The sequence below is a fragment of the Pleurodeles waltl genome, chromosome 1_1, assembly GCF_031143425.1.
Source record: "Pleurodeles waltl isolate 20211129_DDA chromosome 1_1, aPleWal1.hap1.20221129, whole genome shotgun sequence".
NCBI classification, from domain to species: Eukaryota; Metazoa; Chordata; class Amphibia; order Caudata; family Salamandridae; genus Pleurodeles; species Pleurodeles waltl.
Window position 1 is genome coordinate 382,198,606 of NC_090436.1, and position 27,998 is coordinate 382,226,603.

The following is a 27,998-nucleotide window of genomic DNA, read 5'->3' on the forward strand; positions in this document are numbered from 1 at the left end:
GTCCTGACTCCAGTGTCTGACCCAGAACTGATTAACTGAATCCATTGCGACCTCAACCAAGGTCACACTCTGAATCCGTACCAGTAAACCCAGTTCCTGTTAGAATCAGACTACAGACATACAACCACTACTGCGGAGCTGTCCTGTGATGCTTCATTTATTTATTTTTTGGTTTCGATTTGGACCAGATTTTACATCCCTGTGATGATGATGACGGTAATGATTTACCCCCACATTATGATGATAATTTATATATCAACCTACAGGAGGCAAATGGGCTGGATATTTCCCCTGATACAGGATTGTTGTGCAATGTTGGGCACAGCAGAAGACAGTGCTTCCTTTGCTGTGGTGATTCAACTTGCTGCTGAGGTCCTGGACATTCTGTTGGACCTTCTGTTGAGGTTAAAATAAATATCCTTACAGACGTTCTGCTGTCTTACTCTGCTTCCTCTGAGCCCTTAACCCCATTTAGCAAAGCTTTAGCTGATACTCTGATGGGCAACTTGTATAAGCCTTGCTCTTGCCCACTAGTGAAGAGGTAGCCAGATACCAGGGTGGTGCCTGGCAACCCTGCTTTTCTGACGAAGCACACTACTCCAGAGGGTCTAGTAGTCCAGGCTTTCACCAGCAAGGTGAACCTCTTAATTAATTTCCTATGACCCCCTCCTCTGCCCTTCTGAGAGTTCAAGAGGATGGAGGTGTCCAGGAAACAAATATTATTTTCGACCAGCTTGTCCTTGAGCTTGGTCACAGCAGTTTGCCTTCTAGGCCCATGTACACATGCCCTTTGAGACATGGCCAGTGAGATCTTGCTGACGGTTCCAGATTAATTTAAAGCTCCCTGGTTAATCCATTCTGGATGCTCTGGTCACAGCCAAACACGTCATTTGAACTGGCCTGGATACAACATATTGCTTGGGAGAGCAGTTGGCTCTAGTGTACTCTACAGGGTTTTCAGGATATGTGCAGGCCACTTTATGGATTCCTTCTTTTTAATGAAAGAGGACTCAACTGTAGAATGTTTTAAGGAGATCTGGGCTGCAGCACATTTTTTGCCCTCTCCATCCCTCCCAGATAGTTTCCCTCCAGTTTCGGCCAGAGGCTACTCCAGGGGGTTGGCTTTCAGGTAGTGAGTGCCAGGACTAACACCACCCCAGCAGTCACTGTAGTCCTTTAATGGACAAGGATGAAGTATGCACGTACAGGTTCAAAAGGACACTAACCTCTCAGTCCTCCCTCCCCTGCAGCATCGGCTTCCAAGCCACTTTATTGTGTTCTTTGTGGCACATATCCACCCAATGGGAGGCAGCATCCAACACCTCTGTGTGACACAGTCTCATCCAACAGATGTGACCTCCAGATCATCCAGAAAGGCCCAGCCCTGCCATTCCTTTATGACCCAGCTTAACTTGCTTCCACATCAGAGCAACTCTGAGGAGTGTCTTTCCATTTTGCTGAAAGAGGTGCAAACTCTATTTTCCAAAGGAGTCCTCAAAAAGATAGGGACCTTTTTGTTGCATGTGCTATTTTCTCGCTGAAGGATGGAGGCCTCTGTCCTAGTTTAGATCTTTGCCCTTTGCTCAAGCAGCTGGCTCAGGATTTGTCTGCCTTGGATCCAGGTGACTGTATGGTGGCCTAGGACCTGCAGGAGTTGTATTTTCATAGACCGGTCTTCCAGTTGTGAAGACGTTACTTATAGTTCAAAGTAGGCCAGGTGCATTTTTGATCTTCTGTGCTCCCGTTCAACCTCAGCAGTGCCTCTTAGCTGTTCATGGAGTCACAGAGGTTGGGGTACTAGTTTTCCCCCACCTCACAACTGTGTGTCTGCTCACCGCAGCCAGTCTGAGACCTCCAGCCAACAGCAACCTCCTGACGTTGTTGATGTTCTCCATCAACATGCTCAAGTTGTATTTGATTCCTTTGTACAGCCTTCATTTCATAAGAGCTGTGTTTGGATAAAATGTAGTTCATGACTTCTATCACAATATATCCAGGACATTCAGGCTGTGATCCTGATGTTTCAGCTTCATCCTATGTCTCAGTGAGAGCATTTTTAAGGCTTCTTTGACTGCCAACCTCTTGCGTCCTCCTTGTTGACTAGGCCAGGTGGCAAATGTGGACTCTGCAGTGGAATAAAGTGTCAGTGGGCCCACAATCAAAGAAACTTGCTGGGTTCCATCTAGATTTCTGAGGAGACTGCAAGATATCTGCAGGGGTGGCTGCTTGGCTGCAATTGGAGTAGTGGCATACCCCATTTCCTACCCTACCCAGAGCTGACGACGATGACTGATGTTTCACTACTGCATTGGGGAGGTCACCTAGGGGAGGAGGAAATCGAGGACTCTGGTCTCCAGTAAAAACCCGACTCCATATCTGTTGGAGTTGCAGGCTATTCATATGGCACTATAGACCTTCCTCCTGGCTACCAAACGGGGAGGCTGGTGAAGGTTCTCACAGATAACACCCCTGCCGTATCATGCTGTAACAAACTGCATGAAGTGGGGTCCTTGGTCCTGCGCCAAGCTACTTAGTGCCTCTGGATTTGGCTGGCGTGTCACGACCTCTCCATGATCGTGAATTGCTTGGTGAGCTCATTAAATGCCAGGGCGGATGATGAGCCAAGCTGCCTGGCAAATCATGAATGGCAGTTGCACTCTGAGGAGTCACAGGGCATTCTTTAACAGTTGGGAGAACCCTAACTCGATATTTATCACCCTTCATCAGCTAGGCTAGCTTGAACCCAGTGGCGCAGTGAGCACGTGACCCACGTCTGGGTATACCCTTCCCACTTGGGGCGACAAATGCAAAAAGAACAGATGATGGACGGAATGCAGATCAAATCAAACATTCACCCCCAGTCACAAAGATCTGGGTTTAATCCATCGTTCTTTTGCTCACCGCGCCACCCTAGGTTGGACCTAGCCAAACAAACAGATCTGTGACTGGGGGTGAGTGTTTGCATTGTTCAGCACTCCGTCCATCATCCTTTTGTGTTACTGCAGTTCTGAAGGAAGCTCTCTTTGGGAGATTCATTCTGGCTAAAGTGGAGCATACGACACCTGTATGCTCTTTTGCCTCTCTTGGTCTGAGTTCTGAAGAAGATCAGAAATGACCGGGCCCAAGTCATCTCCGTGGATCTGAATTGAGCCAGGAGAGTGTGGAACCTGAACCTCTGCACATGAGCATCTGTCCTGCAGTTGTACTACAGCTTTGCACAAGTTTTCTGTCACAGCAGCAGTGCAGGGTTCTGTAGTAGGCTGGGTATTTAGTGGGCGTTGAGGGGAGTACCTGATAATGACCAATAAATCTTCTACCTTAGGGTGGCTACACTCACTAAATGACCACTTCTTAGTGGCAGAGGCCACTTCCTACACCTAATTAGCTATTTTCCTTCCATGCAAGATGGAGGAAAGTGAAATAGAGTGGTAACCTCACATGCAACCCCTTAGTAGTGGTGCAAGCTGGGGATGACCACTCCTCCTATCCTTTGTTTGGTTTCCCGCCGTTGCTCTCGCCGAAAGTGGGGGTTTGCAACAGGGGCAGCCATCTGCTGCTAGCAGCAGGTTTGGGGGTTGAGTTTCAAGGGCGGTAAACCCTTTGAACCTCACTAGCAGGGAAGTGCACATTCCTGAGCAAGGGGGTGTGTGCATCTCCACCCAGGAAGGGCTTTGTTCTGGGACCCCACGGAGCAGGTTCTCTCACCCCAGGGTTCCAGAATCTTGTCTGGTGGTGGCAGGCTGGTGTGACCAGCCAGCAACCATGCCACGGTAGTTAGCTTTTGCAGGGGACACCTCTGTGACCCCTGGGTACATTTGATAATAAATCCAATACTGGTACCAGTTTGGGATCAAACAGAATGATAACCCAAGGTTCAGAGTGACATCATGTAGCTCTGAAACCCGTACTGACCAATGTGTGTGGAGAGTGAGCTGCACCAGTTGACTGCATTCAATCTACCACCTGTGGTTGTGTATGTTATCCTTGCTGCCAGGCGTTCTTCTACAAAGTCTGTTTTTGCCATGTGCAGGTACAGATTTGTGGCTTTATGTGGACTCTGCAACACAGCTCCCTTACAAGCCAAACTGTCAAATGTTTGGTGACACGTGATATAGACATTTTGCAGCCACATTGTTGGATGTATTATTGTTTATTTTGTCTTTGGCCCAGCAAGGTCTTGAAGTGGGCTCTATTCAAGGTCATTTGTTGCCCCTTTCAGTGTTTTTACATTTGCTGGATCACCCATCATTATTTAAATCACCTGTTGTGATGTGGTTTATTAAAGGTTTGCCATACATGATCCCCTACAAACTGTTTGTGATGCCACAGTGAGTCCTAACTTTGGTGCACATTTTTATCTCATGTACCTCCTTCCAGCCAATGCACTTCTACTCTTCGCATTTTCTGACTCTCAAAACTATCTTCTTCATTCGAATCTCTTCAGCTTGTCATGAGTGAATTCCAGCCTCATGTCATACATCTGCCCCACTCCAACTTGTTCCCATACAAACGGTTACGGAGGACCTGGGCAGCCTTCTTGCCGAAAGCTGTGAATCCTTTTAACATTGGGCAATCTGTCACTCATTCAGTGTTCTTTGCCCCACTCCCCTCTTCGAAAGAGGAAGATAGACTCCAATTACTATATCCCAAAGGGGCTTCAACCTTCTACATCGATTGACCAAAAGACCACTGGGTGGATGTAAGGAAATGCCTCCTTGGCATGGTTACCCCCTGACTTTTTGCCTTTGCTGATGCTATGTTTTGAATTGAAAGTGTGCTGAGGCCTGCTAACCAGGCCCCAGCACCAGTGTTCTTTCCCTAACCTGTACTTTTGTATCCACAATTGGCACACCCTGGCATCCAGATAAGTCCCTTGTAAGTGGTACCCCTGGTACCAAGGGCCCTGATGCCAAGGAAGGTCTCTAAGGGCTGCAGCATGTCTTATGCCACCCTGGAGACCCCTCACTCAGCACAGACACACTGCTTGCCAGCTTGTGTGTGCTGGTGAGAACAAAACGAGTACGTCGACATGGCACTCCCCTCAGGGTGCCATGCCAGCCTCTCACTGCCTATGCAGGTATAGATAAGTCACCCCTCTAGCAGGCCTTACAGCCCTAAGGCAGGGTGCACTATGCCATAGGTGAGGGCACCAGTGCATGAGCACTGTGCCCCTACAGTGTCTAAGCAATACCTTAGACATTGTAAGTGCAGGGTAGCCATAAGAGTATATGGTCTGGGAGTCTGTCAAACACGAACTCCACAGCACCATAATGGCTACACTGAAAACTGGGAAGTTTGGTATCAAACTTCTCAGCACAATAAATGCACACTGATGCCAGTGTACATTTTATTGTAAAATACACCCCAGAGGGCACCTTAGAGGTGCCCCCTGAAACCTTAACCGACTATCTGTGTAGGCTGACTGGTTCCAGCAGCCTGCCACAACCGAGACATGTTGCTGGCCCCATGGGGAGAGTGCCTTTGTCACTCTGAGGCCAGTAACAAAGCCTGCACTGGGTGGAGATGCTAACACCTCCCCCAGGCAGGAGCTGTCACACCTGGCGGTGAGCCTCAAAGGCTCACCCCTTTGTGCCAGCACCGCAGGACACTCCAGCTAGTGGAGTTGCCCGCCCCCTCCAGCCACGGCCCCCACTTTTGGCGGCAAGGCCGGAGAAAATAATGAGAATAACAAAGAGGAGTCACTGGCCAGTCAGGACAGCCCCTAAGGTGTCCTGAGCTGAAGTGACTCTAACTTTTAGAAATCCTCCATCTTGCAGATGGAGGATTCCCCAATAGGATTAGGGATGTGACCCCCTCCCCTTGGGAGGAGGCACAAAGAGGGTGTACTCACCCTCAGGGCTAGTAGCCATTGGCTACCAACCCCCCAGACCTAAACACGCCCTTAAATTTAGTATTTAAGGGCTTCCCTGAACCTAAAATTTTAGATTCCTGAAACTACAAGAAGAAGAGGACTGCTGAGCTGAAAAACCCCTGCAGAGGAAGAACAGAAGACACCAACTGCTTTGGCCCCAGACTTACCGGCCTGTCTCCTGCCTTCCAAATAAACCTGCTCCAGCGACGCTTTCCAAGGGACCAGCGACCTCTGAATCCTCTGAGGACTGCCCTGCTTCCAGAAAGACAAGAAACTCCCGAGGACAGCGGCACTGCTCCAGCGGCACTGCTCCAAAAGAACTGCAACTTTGTTACAGAGGAGCAGATTTAAAGACCCCTGCAAATCCCCGCAAGAAGCGTGAGACTTGCAACACTGCACCCGGCGACCCCGACTCGACTGGTGGAGAACCAACACCTCAGGGAGGACCCTCCGGCGACTCCGAGACCGTGAGTAACCAAAGTTGTCCCCCCTGAGCCCCCACAGCGACGCCTGCAGAGGGAATCCCGAGGCTCCCCCTGACCGCGACTGCCTGAACTCCATTTCCCGACGGCTGGAAAAGACCCTGCACCCGCAGCCCCCAGCACCTAAAGGAACGGAACTCCTGTGCAGGAGTGACCCCCAGGAGGCCCTCTCCCTTGCCCAGGTGGTGGCTACCCCGAGGAGCCCCCCCCTTGCCTGCCTGCAACGCTGAAGAGATCCCTTGATCTCTCATTGAAAACCATTGAAAACTCGACGCGTGTTTGCACACTGCACCGGGCCGCCCCCGCGCTGCTGAGGGTGTACTTTTTGTGCTGACTTGTGTCCCCCCTGGTGCCCTACAAAACACCCTGGTCTGCCCTCCGAAGACGCGGGTACTTACCTGCTGGCAGACTGGAACCGGGGCACCCCCTTCTCTCCATTGAAGCCTATGTGTTTTGGGCACCTCTTTGACCTCTGCACCTGACCGGCCCTGAGCTGCTGGTGTGGTGACTTTGGGGTTGCTCTGAACCCCCAACGGTGGGCTACCTTGGACCAAAAACTTAGACCTGTAAGTGACTTACTTACCTGTGAAATCTAACAATACTTTACCTCCCCCAGGAACTGTGAAAATTGCACTGTGTCCACTTTTAAAACAGCTTATTGTGTTTTATGTAAAAAGTATATATGCTACTGTAATTATTCAAAGTTCCTAAAGTACTTACCTGCAATACCTTTCAAATGAGATATTACATGTAGAATTTGAACCTGTGGTTCTTAAAATAAACTAAGAAAATATATTTTTCTATAACAAAACCTATTGGCTAGATTTGTCTCTGAGTGTGTGTTCCTCATTTATTGCCTGTGTGTATGTACAACAAATGCTTAACACTACTCCTTTGATAAGCCTACTGCTCGACCACACTACCACAAAATAGAGCATTAGTATTATCTCTTTTTGCCACTATCTAACCTCTAAGGGGAACCCTTGGACTCTGTGCATGCTATTCCTTACTTTGAAATAGCACATACAGAGACAACTTCCTACATTGATGGATCAGCGGTGGGATACAAGACTTTGCATTTGCTGGACTACTCAGCCAATACCTGATCACACGACAAATTCCAAAAATTGTCATTAGAAATTGATTTTTGCAATTTAAATTTTTTCTAAATTCTTTAAAGTCCTGCTAGGGCCTTGTGTTAGTCCCTGTTAGCATTTCTTTTAGAGTTTAAAAGTTTGGTAAAAGTTTGAATTAGATTCTAGAACTAGTTTTTAGATTCTTAAAAAGTATTCCAACTTTTAGAAGCATAATGTCTAGTACAGATGTGAATGTGGTGGAACTCGACACCACACCTTACCTCCATCTTAAGGTGAGGGAGCTAAGGTCACTCTGTAAAATAAAGAAAATAGCAATGGGCCCCAGACCTTCCAAACTACAGCTCCAGGAGCTGTTGGCAGAGTTTGAAAAGGCCAACCCCTCTGAGGATGGCAACACAGAGGATGAGGATAGTGAATTGGAGGATGATTCCCCCCTACCAGTCCTATCTAGGGAGGACAGGGCCTCTCAAGCCCTGACTCCAAGCATAATAGAGATGCTGGCTCCCTCACAGGAGGGACCAACCTCTCTGAAATCACTGAGGATAACTCCAGTGAAGAGGACATCCAGTTAGCCAGGATGGCCAAAAGATTGGCTTTGGAAAGACAGATCCTAGCCATAGAAAGGGAAAGACAAGAGATGGGCCTAGGACCCATCAATGGTGGCAGCAACATAAATAGGGTCAGAGATTCTCCTGACATGTTGAAAATCCCTAAAGGGATTGTAACTAAATATGAAGATGGTGATGACATCACCAAATGGTTCACAGCTTTTGAGAGGGCTTGTGTAACCAGAAAAGTGAACAAATCTCACTGGGGTGCTCTCCTTTGGGAAATGTTCACAGGAAAGTGTAGGGATAGACTCCTCACACTCTCTGGAAAAGATGCAGAATCTTATGACCTCATGAAGGGTACCCTAATTGAGGGCTTTGGAATCTCCACTGAGGAGTATAGGATTAGATTCAGGGGGGCTCAAAAATCCTCGAGCCAGACCTGGGTTGACTTTGTAGACTACTCAGTAAAAACACTAGATGGTTGGATTCAAGGCAGTGGTGTAAGTAATTATGATGGGCTGTACAATTTATTTGTGAAAGAACACCTATTAAGTAATTGTTTCAATGATAAACTGCATCAGCATCTGGTAGACCTAGGACCAATTTCTCCCCAAGAATTGGGAAAGAAGGCAGACCATTGGGTCAAGACTAGGGTGTCCAAAACATTCACAGGGGGTGACCAAAAGAAAGGGGTCACAAAACCTCCCCAGGGGAAGGGTGGTGAGACAGCCAAAAACAAAAATAGTAAAGAGTCTTCTACAGGCCCCCAAAAACCTGCACAGGAGGGTGGGCCCAGAGCCTCTTCACAAAACAATTCTGGGTACAAGGGTAAAAACTTTGATCCCAAAAAGGCCTGGTGTCGTGGCTGTAGTCAGTCTGGACACCAAACTGGAGACAAGGCCTGTCCCAAGAAAAATACCACTTCAAACTCCACTCCAGCTAACACTGGAATGGCTAGTCTCCAAGTGGGATCAACAGTGTGCCCAGAGCAAATCCGGTGTCACACTGAAGCTACATTAGTCTCTGAGGGTGGGGTGGACTTAGCCACACTGGCTGCCTGGCCCCCTAACATGCAAAAATACAGGCAGCAGCTCTTAATTAATGGGACAAGTGTAGAGGGCCTGAGGGATACAGGTGCCAGTGTCACTATGGTGACAGAGAAACTGGTTTCCCCTGGCCAATACCTGACTGGAAAAACCTATCCAGTCACCAATGCTGACAATCAACCTAAAGTACATCCCATGGCAATGGTAACTTTAGAGTGGGGAGGGGTCAATGGCCTGAAACAGGTGGTGGTCTCCTCAAATATCCCAGTAGACTGTTTGCTTGGAAACGACCTGGAGTCCTCAGCATGGGCTGAGGTAGAACTGAAAACCCATGCAGCCATGCTGGGTATCCCTGAACTGGTGTGTGTCAAGACAAGGGCACAATGCAAGGCACAGGGTGAAAAAGTAGAGCTGGAGTCTGAAAGAAAGGCCCAGCCTACCAAGAGAAAAGGAAAGTCAGCTGGGAAACCAGCTGCAACACAACAAGAAAAAGAGAACCTCTCTTCTCAGGAAGAAGTTCTGCCCTCTGAGGGAACTGAGCCTATGGAGCTGGAACCTTATCAGGTTGAGCTCTTGGGCCCAGGGGGACCCTCAAGGGAAGAGTTGTGTAAGGGACAAGAAACCTGTCCCTCTCTTGAAGGCCTTAGGCAGCAAGCTGCTGAAGAGTCCAAAGGCAAGAAAAATGGAACACATAGGGTCTATTGGGAAGATGGACTCCTGTACACTGAGGCAAGAGATCCCAAACCTGGTGCCACTAGGAGAGTGGTAGTGCCTCAGGGTTTCAGAGAGTTTATTCTGACTGTAGCCCATGATATTCCCCTTGCTGGGCATTTGGGACAAACCAAGACGTGGGAGAGGTTAGTCAACCACTTCTACTGGCCCAACATGTCCCAGAAGGTTAAGGAGTTTTGTATCTCCTGTCCCACCTGTCAAGCCAGTGGTAAGACAGGTGGACACCCAAAGGCCCCCCTCATTCCACTTCCAGTGGTGGGGGTCCCCTTTGAAAGAGTGGGTGTGGACATAGTGGGTCCACTTGAACCTCCCACAGCCTCAGGAAATATGTACATCCTAGTAGTAGTGGATCATGCTACTAGGTATCCTGAAGCTATTCCCCTTAGGTCGACTACTGCCCCTGCAGTAGCCAAGGCCCTCATTGGTATCTTTACCAGAGTGGGCTTCCCTAAGGAGGTGGTGTCTGACAGAGGTACCAACTTAATGTCAGCATACCTAAAACACATGTGGAATGAGTGTGGAGTGACTTATAAGTTCACTACACCATATCATCCACAAACTAATGGCCTTGTTGAGAGATTCAACAAGACATTAAAGGGCATGATCATGGGGCTCCCAGAAAAACTCAAAAGGAGATGGGATGTCCTCCTGCCATGTCTGCTTTTCGCTTACAGAGAGGTGCCTCAGAAGGGAGTAGGGTTCTCACCCTTTGAACTTCTGTTTGGCCACCCTGTAAGGGGACCACTTGCTCTTGTTAAAGAAGGCTGGGAGAGACCTCTTCATGAGCCTAAACAAGACATAGTGGACTATGTACTTGGCCTTCGCTCAAGGATGGCAGAGTACATGGAAAAGGCAAGTAAAAACCTTGAGGCCAGCCAACAACTCCAGAAGTTTTGGTATGACCAAAAGGCTGCACTGGTTGAATTTCAACCAGGGCAGAAAGTCTGGGTTCTGGAGCCTGTGGCTCCCAGGGCACTTCAGGACAAATGGAGTGGCCCTTACCCAGTGCTAGAGAGGAAGAGTCAGGTCACCTACCTGGTGGACCTGGGCACTAGCAGGAGCCCCAAGAGGGTGATCCATGTGAACCGCCTTAAGCTCTTCCATGACAGGGCTGATGTAAATCTGTTGATGGTAACAGATGAGGACCAGGAAGCTGAGAGTGAGCCTCTCCCTTATCTCCTCTCATCAGACCCTAAAGATGGCTCAGTGGATGGAGTGATCTATTCAGACACCCTCTCTGGCCAACAGCAAGCTGACTGTAGGAAGGTCCTACAACAGTTTGCTGAGCTCTTTTCCCTAACCTCTGGTCAGACACACCTGTGTACCCATGATGTGGACACAGGAGACAGCATGCCTGTCAAAAACAAAATCTTCAGACAGTCTGATCAAGTTAAGGAAAGGATCAAGGTGGAAGTCCACAAGATGCTGGAATTGGGAGTAATTGAGCACTCTGACAGCCCCTAGGCTAGCCCAGTGGTCTTAGTCCCCAAACCTCACACCAAAGAAGGAAAGAGAGAGATGAGGTTTTGTGTGGACTACAGAGGTCTTAATTCTGTCACCAAGACAGATGCCCACCCCATTCCTAGAGCTGACGAGCTGATTGACAAATTAGGTGCTGCCAAATTCTTAAGTACCTTTGACTTAACAGCAGGGTACTGGCAAATCAAAATGGCACCTGGAGCAAAACAAAAGACCGCATTCTCCACACCTGATGGGCATTATCAGTTTACTGTTATGCCCTTTGGTTTAAAGAATACCCCTGCCACCTTCCAAAGGTTGGTGAATCAAGTCCTTGCTGGGTTGGAGTCCTTTAGTGCAGCTTATCTTGATGATATTGCTGTCTTTAGCTCCAACTGGCAGGATCACCTGGTCCACCTGAAGAAGGTTTTGAAGGCTCTGCAATCAGCAGGCCTCTCTATCAAGGCATCCAAATGCCAGATAGGGCAGGGAACTGTGGTTTACTTGGGCCACCTTGTAGGTGGAGGCCAAGTTCAGCCACTCCAGCCTAAGATCCAGACTATTCTGGACTGGGCAGCTCCAAAAACCCAGACTCAAGTCAGGGCATTCCTTGGCTTGACTGGGTACTATAGGAGGTTTGTGAAGGGATATTGATCCATTGTGACAGCCCTCACAGAACTCACCTCCAAGAAAATGCCCAAGAAAGTAAACTAGACTGTAGAATGCCAACAGGCCTTTGACACCCTGAAACAAGCTATGTGCACAGCACCAGTTCTAAAAGCTCCAGATTACTCCAAGCAATTCATTGTGCAAACAGATGCCTCTGAACATGGGATAGGGGCAGTTTTGTCCCAAACAAATGATGATGGCCTTGACCAGCCTGTTGCTTTCATTAGCAGGAGGTTACTCCCCAGGGAGCAGCGTTGGAGTGCCATTGAGAGGGAGGCCTTTGCTGTGGTTTGGTCCCTGAAGAAGCTGAGACCATACCTCTTTGGTACTCACTTCCTAGTTGAGACTGACCACAGACCTCTCAGATGGCTGATGCAAATGAAAGGTGAAAATCCTAAACTGTTGAGGTGGTCCATCTCCCTACAGGGAATGGACTTTATAGTGGAACACAGACCTGGGACTGCCCATGCCAATGCAGATGGCCTTTCCAGGTTCTTCCACTTAGAAAATGAAGACTCTCTTGGGAAAGGTTAGTCTCATCCTCTTTCGTTTGGGGGGGGGGGGTTGTGTAAGGAAATGCCTCCTTGGCATGGTTACCCCCTGACTTTTTGTCTTTGCTGATGCTATGTTTTGAATTGAAAGTGTGCTGAGGCCTGCTAACCGGGCCCCAGCACCAGTGTTCTTTCCCTAACCTGTACTTTTGTATCCACAATTGGCACACCCTGGCATCCAGATAAGTCCCTTGTAAGTGGTACCCCTGGTACCAAGGGCCCTGATGCCAAAGAAGGTCTCTAAGGGCTGCAGCATGTCTTATGCCACCCTGGAGACCCCTCACTCAGCACAGACACACTGCTTGCCAGCTTGTGTGTGCTGGTGAGAACAAAACGAGTAAGTCGACATGGCACTCCCCTCAGGGTGCCATGCCAGCCTCTCACTGCCTATGCAGGTTTAGATAAGTCACCCCTCTAGCAGGCCTTACAGCCCTAAGGCAGGGTGCACTATGCCATAGGTGAGGGCACCAGTGCATGAGCACTGTGCCCCTACAGTGTCTAAGCAATACCTTAGACATTGTAAGTGCAGGGTAGCCATAAGAGTATATGGTCTGGGAGTCTGTTTTACACGAACTCCACAGCACCATAATGGCTACACTGAAAACTGGGAAGTTTGGTATCAAACTTCTCAGCACAATAAATGCACACTGATGCCAGTGTACATTTTATTGTAAAATACACCCCAGAGGGCACCTTAGAGGTGCCCCCTGAAACCTTAACCGACTATCTGTGTAGGCTGACTGGTTCCAGCAGCCTGCCACAACCGAGACATGTTGCTGGCCCCATGGGGAGAGTGCCTTTGTCACTCTGAGGCCAGTAACAAAGCCTGCACTGGGTGGAGATGCTAACACCTCCCCCAGGCAGGAGCTGTCACACCTGGCGGTGAGCCTTGTGCCAGCACCGCAGGACACTCCAGCTAGTGGAGTTGCCCGCCCCCTCCGGCCACGGCCCCCACTTTTGGCGGCAAGGCCGGAGAAAATAATGAGAATAACAAGGAGGAGTCACTGACCAGTCAGGACAGCCCCTAAGGTGTCCTGAGCTGAAGTGACTCTAACTTTTAGAAATCCTCCATCTTGCAGATGGAGGATTCCCCAATAGGATTAGGGATGTGACCCCCTCCCCTTGGGAGGAGGCACAAAGAGGGTGTACTCACCCTCAGGGCTAGTAGCCATTGGCTACTAACCCCCCAGACCTAAACACGCCCTTAAATTTAGTATTTAAGGGCTTCCCTGAACCTAAAATTTTAGATTCCTGAAACTACAAGAAGAAGAGGACTGCTGAGCTGAAAAACCCCTGCAGAGGAAGAACAGAAGACACCAACTGCTTTGGCCCCAGACTTACCGGCCTGTCTCCTGCCTTCCAAAGAAACCTGCTCCAGCGACGCTTTCCAAGGGACCGGCGACCTCTGAATCCTCTGAGGACTGCCCTGCTTCCAGAAAGACAAGAAACTCCTGAGGACAGCGGCACTGCTCCAAAAGAACTGCAACTTTGTTACAGAGGAGCAGATTTAAAGACCCCTGCAAATCCCCGCAAGAAGCGTGAGACTTGCAACACTGCACCCGGCGACCCCGACTCGACTGGTGGAGAACCAGCACCTCCGGGAGGACCCTCCGGCGACTCCGAGACCGTGAGTAACTAAAGTTGTCCCCCCTGAGCCCCCACAGCGACGCCTGCAGAGGGAATCCCGAGGCTCCCCCTGACCGCGACTGCCTGAACTCCATTTCCCGACGGCTGGAAAAGACCCTGCACCCGCAGCCCCCAGCACCTAAAGGAACGGAACTCCTGTGCAGGAGTGACCCCCAGGAGGCCCTCTCCCTTGCCCAGGTGGTGGCTACCCCGAGGAGCCCCCCCCCTTGCCTGCCTGCAACGCTGACGAGATCCCTTGATCTCTCATTGAAAACAATTGAAAACCCAATGCATGTTTGCACACTGCACCCGGCCGCCCCTGCGCTGCTGAGGGTGTACTTTTTGTGCTGACTTGTGTCCCCCCCGGTGCCCTACAAAACCCCCCTGGTCTGCCCTCCGAAGACGCGGGTACTTACCTGCTGGCAGACTGGAACCGGGGCACCCCCTTCTCTCCATTGAAGCCTATGTGTTTTGGGCACCTCTTTGACCTCTGCACCTGACCGGCCCTGAGCTGCTGGTGTGGTGACTTTGGGGTTGCTCTGAACCCCCAACGGTGGGCTACCTTGGACCAAAAATTGAGACCTGTAAGTGACTTGCTTACCTGTGAAACCTAACAATACTTTACCTCCCCCAGGAACTGTGAAAATTGCACTGTGTCCACTTTTAAAACCGCTTATTGTGTTTTATGTAAAAAGTATATATGCTACTGTAATTATTCAAAGTTCCTAAAGTACTTACCTGCAATACCTTTCCAATGAGATATTACTTGTAGAATTTGAACCTGTGGTTCTTAAAATAAACTAAGAAAAGATATTTTTCTATAACAAAACCTATTGGCTGGATTTGTCTCTGAGTGTGTGTTCCTCATTTATTGCCTGTGTGTATGTACAACAAATGCTTAACACTACTCCTTTGATAAGCCTACTGCTCGACCACACTACCACAAAATAGAGCATTAGTATTATCTCTTTTTGCCACTATCTAACCTCTAAGGGGAACCCTTGGACTCTGTGCATGCTATTCCTTACTTTGAAATAGCATATACAGAGACAACTTCCTACAGTGGATGATCAGCTTTTTGTGGGGTTCTCTGGGGCAAGCGAAACAAGGCGATGCTGAAAATGACTCTGTTGAGATAGTCTTCTTTATTAAACTCTTCTACCCATTGGCCAAAACGCAGCCCCCAGAAGGACTGAGAGCCCATTCCACCAGGTCTAAGGCTGCCACCACTGCGTTGGTGTGAAAAGTGCCTGTCCTGGGCATCTGTCATGCTGAAACTTTGATGCAGTGGGCACATCCATGAAGTACTACTGCTTTGACATTCAGGTCTGACGAGAACGGCTTTTTGCCTGTCAGTCCTGCACTGCTTTCTGGTCTGATCCCACTCCACAGACTCTCCAGCTTTGGGAGGTACTGAATTGGTATTTATTGTAAAGATCAATTATCTGCAGTTAGAAGTATCTATCTAATCAACAGGTTACTTATCTTTGTTAACAGACTTTCAGGTCGATATTCTACCCAACTGCAAATTCCTCACATTCCACCCTTTTCCAATTAGTGTGGAGTGGTCAGTTTTTACCATTGAAAAGATTCAAAATTACACACTAGTACCCACACTTGTTTTATGCTCCATATCATTGCCAAGGAAAGAGTTGAGCAAGAAAATGGTATCTGAGCACAGAGGTGGCATTCTTATGCAGCTCTACTCCGTCACTTCTGGAATAGAACAAGGCCAACTTGGAGCCTCACTGCACCACCTGGTGGCACGCCAGAGCACTGCTGAGAACTTCTGGAGCCAATTTGCAAGTGGGTATGTTCTGAAGGTGAAGAATTTGCGGTTCGGTAGAATATCCCCCAGAAAGTGCTTTACCAAAGATAAATAACTTGTTCTTCAGCGCTACATGACCTTTTTGAGTGGTCCAGATAAGAATGCTTTTTTTAATTATTTTTTTAAATAACCTCATTGTTCAAAGAGCAGACTTGCTGTGAGGAAGATTTATGTATCTTGTAAGCGTGGTATCATATTTGGCTGGCCTCACTAAGTTCAGTTGTGGAAGAGGGGTGGGCATGGGAGGGGGTTGGGGTGGGGGTGGGGGGATTGTCACCTAATTCCACTGGCGATCATCAAGTTGCGGCTCAGGGTGTGAGTGAGATAGATGAGGGCATAGAAGTGATTCAAAGATGTGTTGTAGTACAAGGTAGGTTGTTTTAAAGGAACATCATAAGATAACACGCATTTTCAATGCAACAGGTCTCGCATTTGCTCGAGTTAGAGCTATTAGTGTTGTAAAGAAAAAAAACGCAGTTCGATCGCGCTGCGTGGAAAAGAAACCGATAAAGTAGTACGGATGCCAGGCTGAAAACATCGAGCCTCGTATGTTTTTAGTAGTTTACCGGTGCTGTGTAGGTGGGCTAAACACCAGAAAAGGCATGACGTATGCATGCCTTTCACAAATGAAAGCAAGCGTATTTTAAAAGGCAAGGCCACGAACCAATGTAAGTGACTGACGTGACATGGGTGTGGTTTGAAGCCCAAAAAGAGATTACAGAATGGACGGAGCGCTTTGCGCTCGCCCATAAAAGTGAGTGGTACAGTTCCAGTTTCACCAAATGCTGGACAACTTCCATTGAATATGCAAGATAAAGTAGAATGAGAGCTTGATAGATTGTGCAAAAAGGGTATTATAGAGGTTGAGGAGGCCACAGAATAGGAAGCTCCCATAGTGGTGGCCAAAAATGCAGATTGTTCGATTAGGTCTCACTTCAGCCTACCATCAGATAATGTTGGAAGAGGAAGTCATAAAATGTAACAACTTTCATTATTTTCATGGGTGCTTTTGCCTTTTGTATTGAAATCCACAGCTCACTTTTCTAATGAGTGTGGTTTTGAAAGGTCTAACATGCCTGAATTGTTACCAGGATGACTGTCAGAATGTTGGAACATCTGTGGAAGTATATAGTTGCTTCTTGAGGTGCTTAGAAGATTACTATAGTCAGGATTGACTTTAAAGTCTGGCAATTGCAGGTTTAGAGGCACAAAAGTAAACCGATGAGGGCATCATATTACTGGAGAAGGAATTAGACTAGACACGAGAGATTGGACACCATCATATCTTTGAAAACACCAGTAATCGTGAGTGAATTGGTTTCTTTCCATGCTATAGAATACTTCTAGCAAGTTGAATACTTATGGCAGGTTTATTGGAACATACTGTAGCAGGCCCCTCAATTGAGGAAGGTACTGGAAAAACCTGTGCAAAGGTTGTGAATAATCACAGGGCACAACTTGCTCTCGCCCTTCCCATTAGGCATTTTTCACTACTTTTTGCTCCTTGAATTTTAAGTTTTTCATGAAAACACTAGTGACACTCCAGAAGGGCTGGGCCCATTCACCTTCATAAAATCATTAAATTAAGTTGAGTGTTAGGGTTTACAAATATCAGGGTACTGATAACTCCTTATTTATTTGTATACATTTCATCAAATATTATCACAGAGAAATCCACTCTTGAACATGTTTTGTTGTTGTCGTCATCAAACTCTTTTTATTCATTTCATTGGTCTTTGAATGTTCTTCATATCAAGTTGACACAGCCTTTGTATGTTATTCATAGCAAGTTGGTCCAGCCAGCAAGTGTTTCCCCCCATTTTACATTGCCAGTTAGGCTGTGGCTTTCTCAAGGATTATAGAGAAACAATTATAACAAATTGTAGATCATACTGTCCAAGTTGGAGAAAACACAGTCAGAATCCTGGATAAGGGGAAAGTAGTCTAGCACGATGCCAGGACGGACCGATGGGACTTAGGCTGTGCTCCTTTTCCTGACACGGAAAAGCTGTATTACTTATCCAGGATCTTGGCTGGGTCTTCAGTAGAGCTATACAGTCCGTAAATGATGATAAACTGAACAAGAACAATATGCGTGTTGTAGGAATTGTGTAGTGGATGATGGAAGAGGCCCTGGAAGATAAGGTTATTATATTGTGTGGTACAAGATTGATATCTCCATTATGAGAGCGAGTGTTGAGTCTGGTACATGAAGGCCCCATACTCCTTTTGAAAACTAAAGAAAGACTATGTTGTGATTTTTGGTGTCCTGCTTTAGATAAGGTTGTAGAGCCTATGGTAAGAAAATTTATAGGGAGCAACAACAATAACAAATGTGTGAAAGTGAGGAAACGGCCATTGGTTTGTCATGAGTTGCCTACATACCCTTAGGAGTAAACAGTGATTGATTTGGTTGGACCAGTATCTGGGAAACACCCCACGCCATACTTGACTGTTCTCTCAGGTTTGTCTTAAAGAGGAGTTGAAGTAAAAGTTGCAAGGGGGATTACCAGTGATGGTATCATCACATTTTTAAGGGGATTTTTTTTCAGTGTGAAAGTTATCCAAGGTTTTTACTCTCATACAGTGGAGTTCAATTCTGTTTAAAGGGCATGGAAAACTATCTAGTAAAGGGTGGAAGTGAGCATGAAAATCATTGTTGTATCATCTATAAACTAATGGTGCAGTGGAAAGGATAAATAGGACTCTGAAAGAAAGTATTTGGCTAGCCAAGGCATTTGGCTTGGCTTGGATTGGAATTAAGAATTACACATGCATGTAGCAGCTTACAGGCACATGGTACCACAGGAAACTCACGGTTTGGACTATTTAAATGCTGAGTTCCATCATCTATGATCTGTCCAAAATGAATGAGAGGGAATAAGGTCTTCAACATGAACATCATGGCACTTGGAGGAAGCATGAGATCTCTACAAAAGAAAAGAAAGATTTGATCTGAGAAAATGTGCAATAGAGATCAAGCTTGATGTCAGTAACTGGGTTAAAATGTAAGTTCCAGTTGGGTGTGCCAGTCAGTCAAAAATTTCCAGAAAGAATGAGATTTGTTAAATTATTCAAGAATGCTGTTTGTAATGGGGATTGTCTTAGTATGACCAAAATCCATGTAGTTATTACTCTTAAAAGAAATGTTGACAAGGCGTTTGAATTGAAAAGGAAGGTGGATTTTAGAGCTGGTCGTGAGGGAGAGAGAAATATAATAGGGAGAAATAGTGAGAATGGAGGAGCTCAAGATCGTCAAGAAACAATACTAACTTGAAGATTTTGTATTGCGTTAGTCTGTACATATGCCCAGCTTTTTGTTAGGTTTACAAGATATATTGCAAGTTATTTTGCCTTGTTCTTTTTTAAAATGTTGTTGTATTCTTGTTGTGCGAAGCGAGCAGTGTGGTATATTCCTTTTTACCTATAAATACTAAAACAATGTGGAAAATATAAGGGTAGAGAAAGTGTGTTTTTTTTTTTTTTTTTTTGTGAGGGCCGGTTGGAATGAACGCAGGTGGATGAGATGCACAATAAACATATCTCTAATTCTGCACATCAGTTATATGTTTTAGAGATATTTATGATCATCATTACAGAATCCATTAGCTGGGTATCATTTGAATGCGCTGAATGATTGCTGTAGGTGTTTGGATCGTTGCTGCAATAGGCACACAAATGCTCTGGCATGGAAGGAAAGAAAACAGGTCTTGCTTGATGGTAAGTGGAATTGCTTGAATGGGGCAGACACCTGCTGTTTCACTGGAGCTGAATTAGAGTGGCCTGGCCATGGTTTCTGGTCCACAGTTGCTTTGATATGAAGAAACTCCGGTTGTGATTGATACTAGTTGGGAACAAAAGTGTGGGCAGCATAGAAAACAGACCAGTTAATCCTAATAAGAAAGTGAGTGCTGGAATCTTGTTTGCTGACACACCTCAGCTCCTGGGTGAAAGACTGGTGACAAACAAAGGGAAAAGCACAGTATAATGCAGGCACCATAAAAAGACAGTAAGAGGGGTAGCAGACTATTACGGCAGAACATACCTGGAGCAAGCACAAATAAACACAGTCCGCCAACCAGATTAGCAGAGTGCTATCTGTAAAGAGAAGGGAGTGTTGCATCATCAGGGGGAAAGATAAAGCAAGCAAACCTGTACATTTCAATTCAGTTCTTCAGCATGCAGCGGTTCAACCAGGAGATAAGATAAACCGTGTGAGAATACAAGAGGGGGCGAGTAGGCAGGCCCCTGAGGATGTGGACCCCATAGAAAAGGATATTATGACTAGGGATCCTAGTTTCATGTTTTTTTTGTTGTTTTTTTTTTTTTACATTTATTTTAACATTACCATCTGTATTTATCAATATTTATATTTTGGCCATGTTATTTTTTCATATTTATTATGTTTTGAAATTCAGTGGAGATGTAAAATGGTGTATTTATGTAACTGATAAACATTAACTCATACTTTGTTACTTATGAAGTTTTAGCTAATTAAGCAGCCAAATATAACAAAACAATTCACCCACAGGTAAACATCTGCATTATATTCAAATATTTGTTATTATGTACCTGAATTTAAAGAGATTTAATGTTTTTTAACTCTCCATGGCCTCTAGCTGCTCAACTGTTGGCCTAGAATTCATGAAGGACAGCCTAGAGAAACCATCAAAAGAAGCACAATTATTTTTGGTATTTTTTCACTTTTAAAAATACAGACAGGAAACGCATTGTTTACTGTCTGTATTCATCTATAAAAATAGAAAACTGGGAGCCTTAATCATGATGCACCCCATAGCTCTATGATGGCTCTGGAGACTGAAATAGTCTCTTTTTGAGGTCACTTCATACACAACTGCAGAAATACTTGAGGAAATACCCTTCTACATGGGGAAATTGGTAGACACGGTGCCGTAAGCTGAAGAAAGTGTAGATTCACTGCAAAAAGTGGTGAAACCACTAAAAGACACTGTAATTATGCTGCTTGGTACTCTCTGGCTGTAGGGAAATCATGAAGACAGAGGGCTGATGTAGCAGACACATCCTCCAAAGTTTCCTGAAAGGGTTGAGGGACAATTTGCTGAATCATTTCTGAAGAACAGGATATTAAACAATATAGAACCCAAAGGTCAGTCTACCTTTTACTATGGCCCACCGGGTGCTGAAGCTGCTGCTGCCTATCATGTGGATTACCCGTGTGTTCAGCTGTCATAAGAAACTTCATTCTTCATCACCTCAAAAGAAAGATACTTTGACACAAAATCATGCAGTTGTAATCTTCCTGGCATATATACGGAAGGTGAAAGTTATGCAAAATACATTCTTAACAGGAAATAGAAATTGAGCGCACTAGAAATACAGTTCAAACTAATCTAGCCTGCAAAGCTTAGTCATTCATGGTGGCAAGTCACACTTTTGTATAATTCCTAACGAGGCCTGGGAGTGGCTCCAGATGTGTGATAAGGTCCCCATGGAATGCACCATGATGGTAGCCACAGAGATATGAGGGGAAATATGAGGAGCACTGTGGCATCAGAAACAGAAAAATACTGCTGGCAGATTCGGAAGGCCTTTTGTTCAACTGTCCCTAAACAGCTCAGTGTATTACAAATATGCAGCTGAGGGATTGCGATAAATACAACAGCATGACAGACATTTCTAATCAAAATGTGATAGAGGAGACTGGCTACAATGGAGCCATTAATGTACAAATGAGACACATCCTTAGCTAAGATGAACTTTACTTAATGGGGGAGATTGGGAAATTGAGTATATTTGCACATACTTCACCCTTTTCCTAGCTCCAAAACAAATTACATCAGAGGAATTGAGCAAAGAAAAAGAATGGAAGTTTACTGGTACTGCATTAAAATACACACTTTTTAAAACTAAAGATGGCTGAGAGGTCTGTCTCGCTGCCTTTAGTGTGTTCTTCCAATCAGGGCTGCAACTTTGGACCGCAAACAGTTCCCTGTATATTTCCGGTCAACTTATTTACAGAATGGAACAATCGGTTGGAGGCAGGGAGCAGATTGGATTTAACCCCTTAAAAGGGGTATGGTGTCTTGCTTTGATAGCTGGTTGTTTACCTTGAATTATAAGGTGGCTGGAGAGATTGTATATAGACGGTCAGAAGGCATGAAACAACTGCAGACACTTGATTACTGGGCAGGCATCTATCCAACCACTCTCCATAGCTGGTTCCATGGACTGACGCACCTCACAAACTTGTAATGCTTATGTGGCATCTCTGCTCAAAGGCACTTACGCACTGGACCTTTGGTGAAGAGATTAAATCTGAAATCCAAGAACATTTTGAACAAAGCTGAAACTTAATGGTCAGCAGGGCCAATATATGGGCAATGTTCGAAGTGGCACTACGGAATCAGAGTAGCATTGTGGTCAAGTGTGTTTTTAATTTTCTAAATATTTTTATTTTTTTAAATTTTTTTTTATTACTAATAAAGAAAAAAATGAACACGTATTTAAATATAAACCCTAGGAGAGCTGCTTTACTGCCCCAAACTTTTTTCTGGCTTTTTTTTTTTTTTTTTTTTTAGCATGGCATTCCATCATTTATCTACTTGTTCCTTCATTTTCCTTTTTGCTGTGCTTTTGGAATAAATGCCCTCTCTTCTCTTCAGCTGTAATTGAACAACAAAATTACTATTTTCTAAATTTGTTGCTTTCTAGGTCACTTTTTGAAACTGTATTAGATCCTCAGATGCAGTGGAGTTCATATGCCTGTATTTCCTGCCTTCCGATGTAGTGGTTTATTGCTGAAATAATACATGGGAATTCTGTAATCCCTGTATATACTGCAGTCTCTAATTTCCTTATAATTGCCCCCCGTTGATTTATATAGAAAAGGCATCAGGACTCGATGATTAAACTTATCGGCCAGCAGCTAAGGTGAAAGGTAGGTCAGCTGGCAGAGAAACATTGAGGCAGGCGTTTAAAGCCACGAATACAGCATGTTTATTATTATTATTTTTTTTTTTCCTTCTTCTGCTCTTTTTCAATAACTTAGAATGACAAAGATAGAGAGTGTTTATTTTTTGCACTCCTTAGATAGAGAAAAGCTAGAATCTTTCTGCATGGTTCTACACATACCGAGCTACAGCAGTTTATTTTCTTAAACTGACTTGTATTGAACTGTTCTAATAACAGTTTGACACAAATATCTAACAGGCTTTTGATTGGTTTAATTTTGCTCTAGAGGTTTTATTTTTATTCTTCATGTTTGCAAACATGCTCACTCTTTCATATGAAAGAACTACACACCAAGGATTTAAGTGGTTTATGGGAAAGAGTTCCATTGACTTTGCAAAGGAACTTGGCTTTCTGCCTCATTTCCCCATATGGTTATGGAACTGCTTGTTGACTTAAAATATCCTTATCATGTATGCCAGGGTGTACTTTATCCCATACATAATATAACCTGTTCAGTGCCTCTATGCCCCTGCTGGCGTTCAGGTCCCGACTGCTTTTGTTTTAACATTTGCTTCCTTTTTTGTGATTTCGGGATCCATTTATTGATTCAAAAGGATGTTTCGGTCAAATTGCTTTTTCCTTACTAGAGTGAAATAGGTTTGAAACGTAAGTTTACACACTGAATATTACCCCTTTGTGACAGCTTAAATCTCCCACTTCGTGCTGCTAGAACTCCACTAATGCATGTCAGGTAAACCTTGTCCTGGCATTACTGGTCCTTAAGTTTGTGGAGGGAAGGCCAAAGACAGGCACCTCCATTTTGTGTTCCTCTGTGCATTCTCTCCTGTGTCCTGATACAGCCCAGTGTTCAAGGATTGCAAAGAGACCTAGGTAAGGAGCCCAAAGATATTTTCTAGTCAAATAGTATTAATTGTTCAAACAGTGTTTGTTTTACTGTGAACTCTCTGTGTTTTCCAGGCAGCTTGGCCTCTTTTAAAGTGGTGTTTGTTTCAAAATCGTTTTTTGCTGTGACTGTGTGAATTCCCTTGCTAGTTTAGTGGCTCGCCCCCCCCCTGCCCCCCTTTTTTTCACCCCTATTCTTAGTAAAAAGACTACATAGATCTTTCAGAGTGTGGTTTTAGGAGACTGTTTTTTTTTTAAATCTGTTTGTGTGATTTAAATTGTGCTTAAAAGCTGTCTGCCCCCCTGTCTTTTTTGCCTTAAAAAGCCCGAGTTTTTCCGTGCATTCGAAACGGTTATCTTCGAGGGAGCAACTGTTACTCTTGCGGTTACAGTGTATATCTTGCTGCGTAGTCTTTCGCTGTGGAAATAATGTCGCAGAGAAAGTCTGGATTTAAGCCTTGTCGTGAGTGTGGAGGCAAGATGTCGGTGACGGATCCTCATTCCGATTGCCTTTGGTGTTTGAGCTCCGACCACGACGTCTCGACTTGTGATTCATGTCAGCACATGAATCCAAAGGCTCTTAAAGAACGTGAGGCGAAGCTGTTTATGGCCATGTCAAAGGAGAAGCATCACAAGAAGTCTTCTCCAAGACATCGGCGTCATCGAGACTCCCGGCGCCGTAGAGAATCTCGGCGTCATTCAAGGGAGGCTCGTTCCAGGTCTCCGGATCGGCGCCGAAGAACATGGGAGGTCAGCCCCACGGTTACGCCGCATCCTTCGACGCCGTTGCCTTCTCCGGCGTCTCCAACTTCACCTGGACAGGCGTCGGTGATTGAGGTATTGGAGCCTCAAGTGTTTTCTCCGGCGCAGACACCGAGGCCGGCGTCGGGGTCGCCTCCGAGACAGGCACCCCAGTATCCGGCTTTTCCCACCCCTGGAGCCGATAGTTCCGCATTCTTGAATGCGATGTATGCCATCTTCCAACAGATGGCTCCAGGGGGTGCTCCGGCTGGGCCTTTGGCCTTTTCTTTGGGTGATCCTGCGCCTCTTCGGCCGGCACCCTTTATGCCCTTTCTCCCGTTTGGGAACGTGGGCTCGGCGCCAGTGTCGGCGCCGGTGGCCGCTCCGGTGGCTTCGGAAGGATTGGCCCCAGGGATTTCCATCCCGTCGACGTCGAGATTTCGGCCTGTGACTCCGGTGGGTCCATCCGTTTCAACTGCTCTTCAGTCGGCGCCGAAGTTACCTGTGGCGCCGGATGCGGCGTCGGTGGCTTCGGAAGATCGGCGCCGATCTCCGACTTCGGCGGAGGCATTGTCGACTCCGCGGATTGAGCAACGACTGCATTCAAGGAGACGTGCTCTCCGGGTACTAGAAGAGCAGGAGTACCAACGAGCCCTAGAGGAAGGAGAGCTAGAGGACTCGGGTGATGGGCTGCGTGGACTGGAGTCGGCCAGTGGGCTGGACACTTCCCCTGAGTGGGACCTTTCGTCCCCGGGGGAATATACTGAGGAGGCTGCTTCCTTTCATGCAGTGGTACGGAAGGCAGCTAGTTTTTTGGACCTGCCTTTGCCGGTGGTGGAGGCGAAACAAAACCTTTTGACAGAGGTGTTACATCCGGCCTCAGCCGCGGCGGAGCCTCTGTTACCTTTTAATGACGCTCTGCTGGATCCGGTTTTAGAGGTGTGGAAGAGGCCGGCATCTTCCCCAGCAGTTCACAGAGCCGCGGCCAGGAGGTATCGGGCGGCTCCAACTGATCCTGGTTTTCTGTCCAGGCACCCTACGCCGGAGAGCTTGGTGGTGCAGGCCTCCTGTTCGTCCAAGTCAGCGCCTGGTTCTTTTCCGACGGTGCCTGGGGACAGAGATTCAAAGAAGCTAGAGGCGCAGTCGAAGATTTTTTCGTCCTGCAGTCTGGCATTAAAAGCCACCAATGCAACCTGTATCCTGGGGAGGCATATTCATGCTCTGATGGATGACATCTCCTCTTCGTTTACAGAGCTTCCCCAGGGTCTTTTGGATCTTGTCTCAAATGCCCAGGCTGCTGCGACCCAAATTATCCAGACGGGACTGGATACCACCGACTCGGTAGCCAGAGCAATGGGCACAACTGTGGTGGCAAGGAGACAGGCCTGGCTCCGTAACTCGGGCTTTTCGGCTGATGTACAGTCCACATTGTTGGATCTCCCGTTTGATGGGGACAAACTGTTTGGGGCTAAGGCTGATTCGGCCTTGGAACGTTTTAAGGAAAGCAGGGCCACGGCTAAGTCGTTAGGGCTCCAAGCTCCTTCTTCCACGGCCTCTTCCAGATTTTTCAGGAGGTTTCGTGGATTTGGGCGTGGCTCTTCCTCCTCTTCCTTTCGGGGAAGATATCAGCAACCTGCCTCTTCCCATCCCTATAGATCTTTTAGGGGGAGAGGTAGGGTCCGCACCAGAGGAGCCTCTCAGCAGCACTCTGCCTCTTCCTCATCCTCTGGCGGGGTGCAGCAGGGGAAGCAGCCTTAGGCTTCCACCATTTCCATCTCACGCCTCTCCTGTAGGGGGAAGATTACAGCATTTTCTCACCAAATGGGAGACTGTTACGTCGGACAATTGGGTTCTCAGTGTTGTGGGAAAAGGCTACACCCTTCCTTTTCGGGAGTTTCCGCCCCTCATCCTGCCCCGCCCTTCGTATTGTTCACAAGAACACCTCCTGTTGCTAGAACAGGAGGTAGAAGTCCTCCTTTTAAAGGGCGCGGTGGAGTTGGTCCCGGAGCAGGAAAGGGGTCAAGGAGTTTACTCAAGGTATTTCCTGATTCCCAAGAAGGATGGTCGTTTGAGACCAATTCTGGACCTGAGGATCTTGAATTGGTTCCTCAAGCAGGAAAAGTTCAAGATGCTGACCCTAGCACAGGTGCTTTTGGCGTTGAACATGGAAGACTGGATGGTGTCTGTCGACTTGCAGGATGCTTACTTTCATATCCTGATACTCAAGTCACACAGGAAGTATCTCCGGTTTGTGGTGGGATCGCAACACTATCAGTTTGCGGTCCTTCCGTTTGGTCTTACTTCAGCACCTCGAGTCTTCACGAAGGTGATGTCGGTGGTTGCGGCAGAGCTCAGAAGGAAGGGGATAGCAGTATTCCCTTACTTGGACGACTGGTTGATCAAAGCCAAGTCCCCGGAGCTTGTGTTGCGTCATCTGCAGTCAACAACCCAGTTGTTGTTCGACCTGGGTTTTTCGGTGAACGAGCACAAATCTCACCTAGAGCCCTCTCAGCGCCTCCTGTTCATAGGGGCAGTACTGGATACAACATTGGGTCGGGCCTTTCCTCCGCCTCAGCGGATTCAAGATATTCAGGATTTGGTTCCAATGTTTCGAAATGGAGCGGTAGTTCCAGTCCTCAAGGTCCTTCGTCTGCTCGGTCTTTTTGCCTCCTGCATTCTGTTGGTCACGCATGCTCGCTGGCACATGAGGGCTCTTCAGTGGTGCCTCCGAAGGCAGTGGTCTCAACACAGAGGGGATCTAGAGGGTACTGTCAAGATCTCCAGAGATGCTGCTGTGGATTTGAAGTGGTGGATTGTAAGCAACAATCTTTCGCAAGGAAAGCCGTTCCAGCAGTCGCCACCAGTGGCCACAGTCATAACGGATGCTTCCACTCTAGGGTGGGGAGCTCATCTGGGGGATCTGGAGATCAAAGGTCTTTGGTCTCCAGAGGAACAGATTTTTCACATCAATCTGTTAGAATTACGGGCTGTACGTCTGGCTCTCAAGGCCTTCCTCCCTTCCCTTCGTGGTCAGTCGGTACAGGTCCTAACGGACAATACTACCACGATGTGGTACATAAACAAGCAGGGAGGAGTAGGGTCGTACCTTCTCTGCAGAGAAGCTCTTCGACTATGGTCCTGGGCAAAGGACCATCGGATTTGCTTGATAGCAAACCATCTGGCCGGAGTTTTGAACGTGCGTGCGGACAGTCTCAGTCGCCACTTCTCGGCAGACCACGAGTGGCGTCTCCATCCAGATCAAGTCCGTTTAATCTTCCAGAGGTGGGGGTTTCCTCGGGTAGATCTGTTCGCCACTCGAGAGAACGCGCATTGTCCGTTGTTCTGCAGCCTTCAGTATCCGATGCAGGAAGCGTTGGGGGACGCGTTTCAAATGACCTGGTGCGGCCAGTTGCTTTACGCGTTTCCTCCCATACCCTTGATTCCTCGAGTATTGAGGAAGATTCGCCAAGACCGGGCTCTAGTAATCTTAATAGCTCCGGATTGGCCAA

General features: G+C 46.8%; 1 protein-coding gene across 2 annotated transcripts in view; it reads left to right on the forward strand.

Moving 5' to 3' along the window:
- CDK7 (cyclin dependent kinase 7) overlaps positions 1-27,998 on the forward strand; it is a 210,639-nt gene that overhangs the window by 19,756 nt on the left and 162,885 nt on the right. The window lies entirely within an intron of this gene.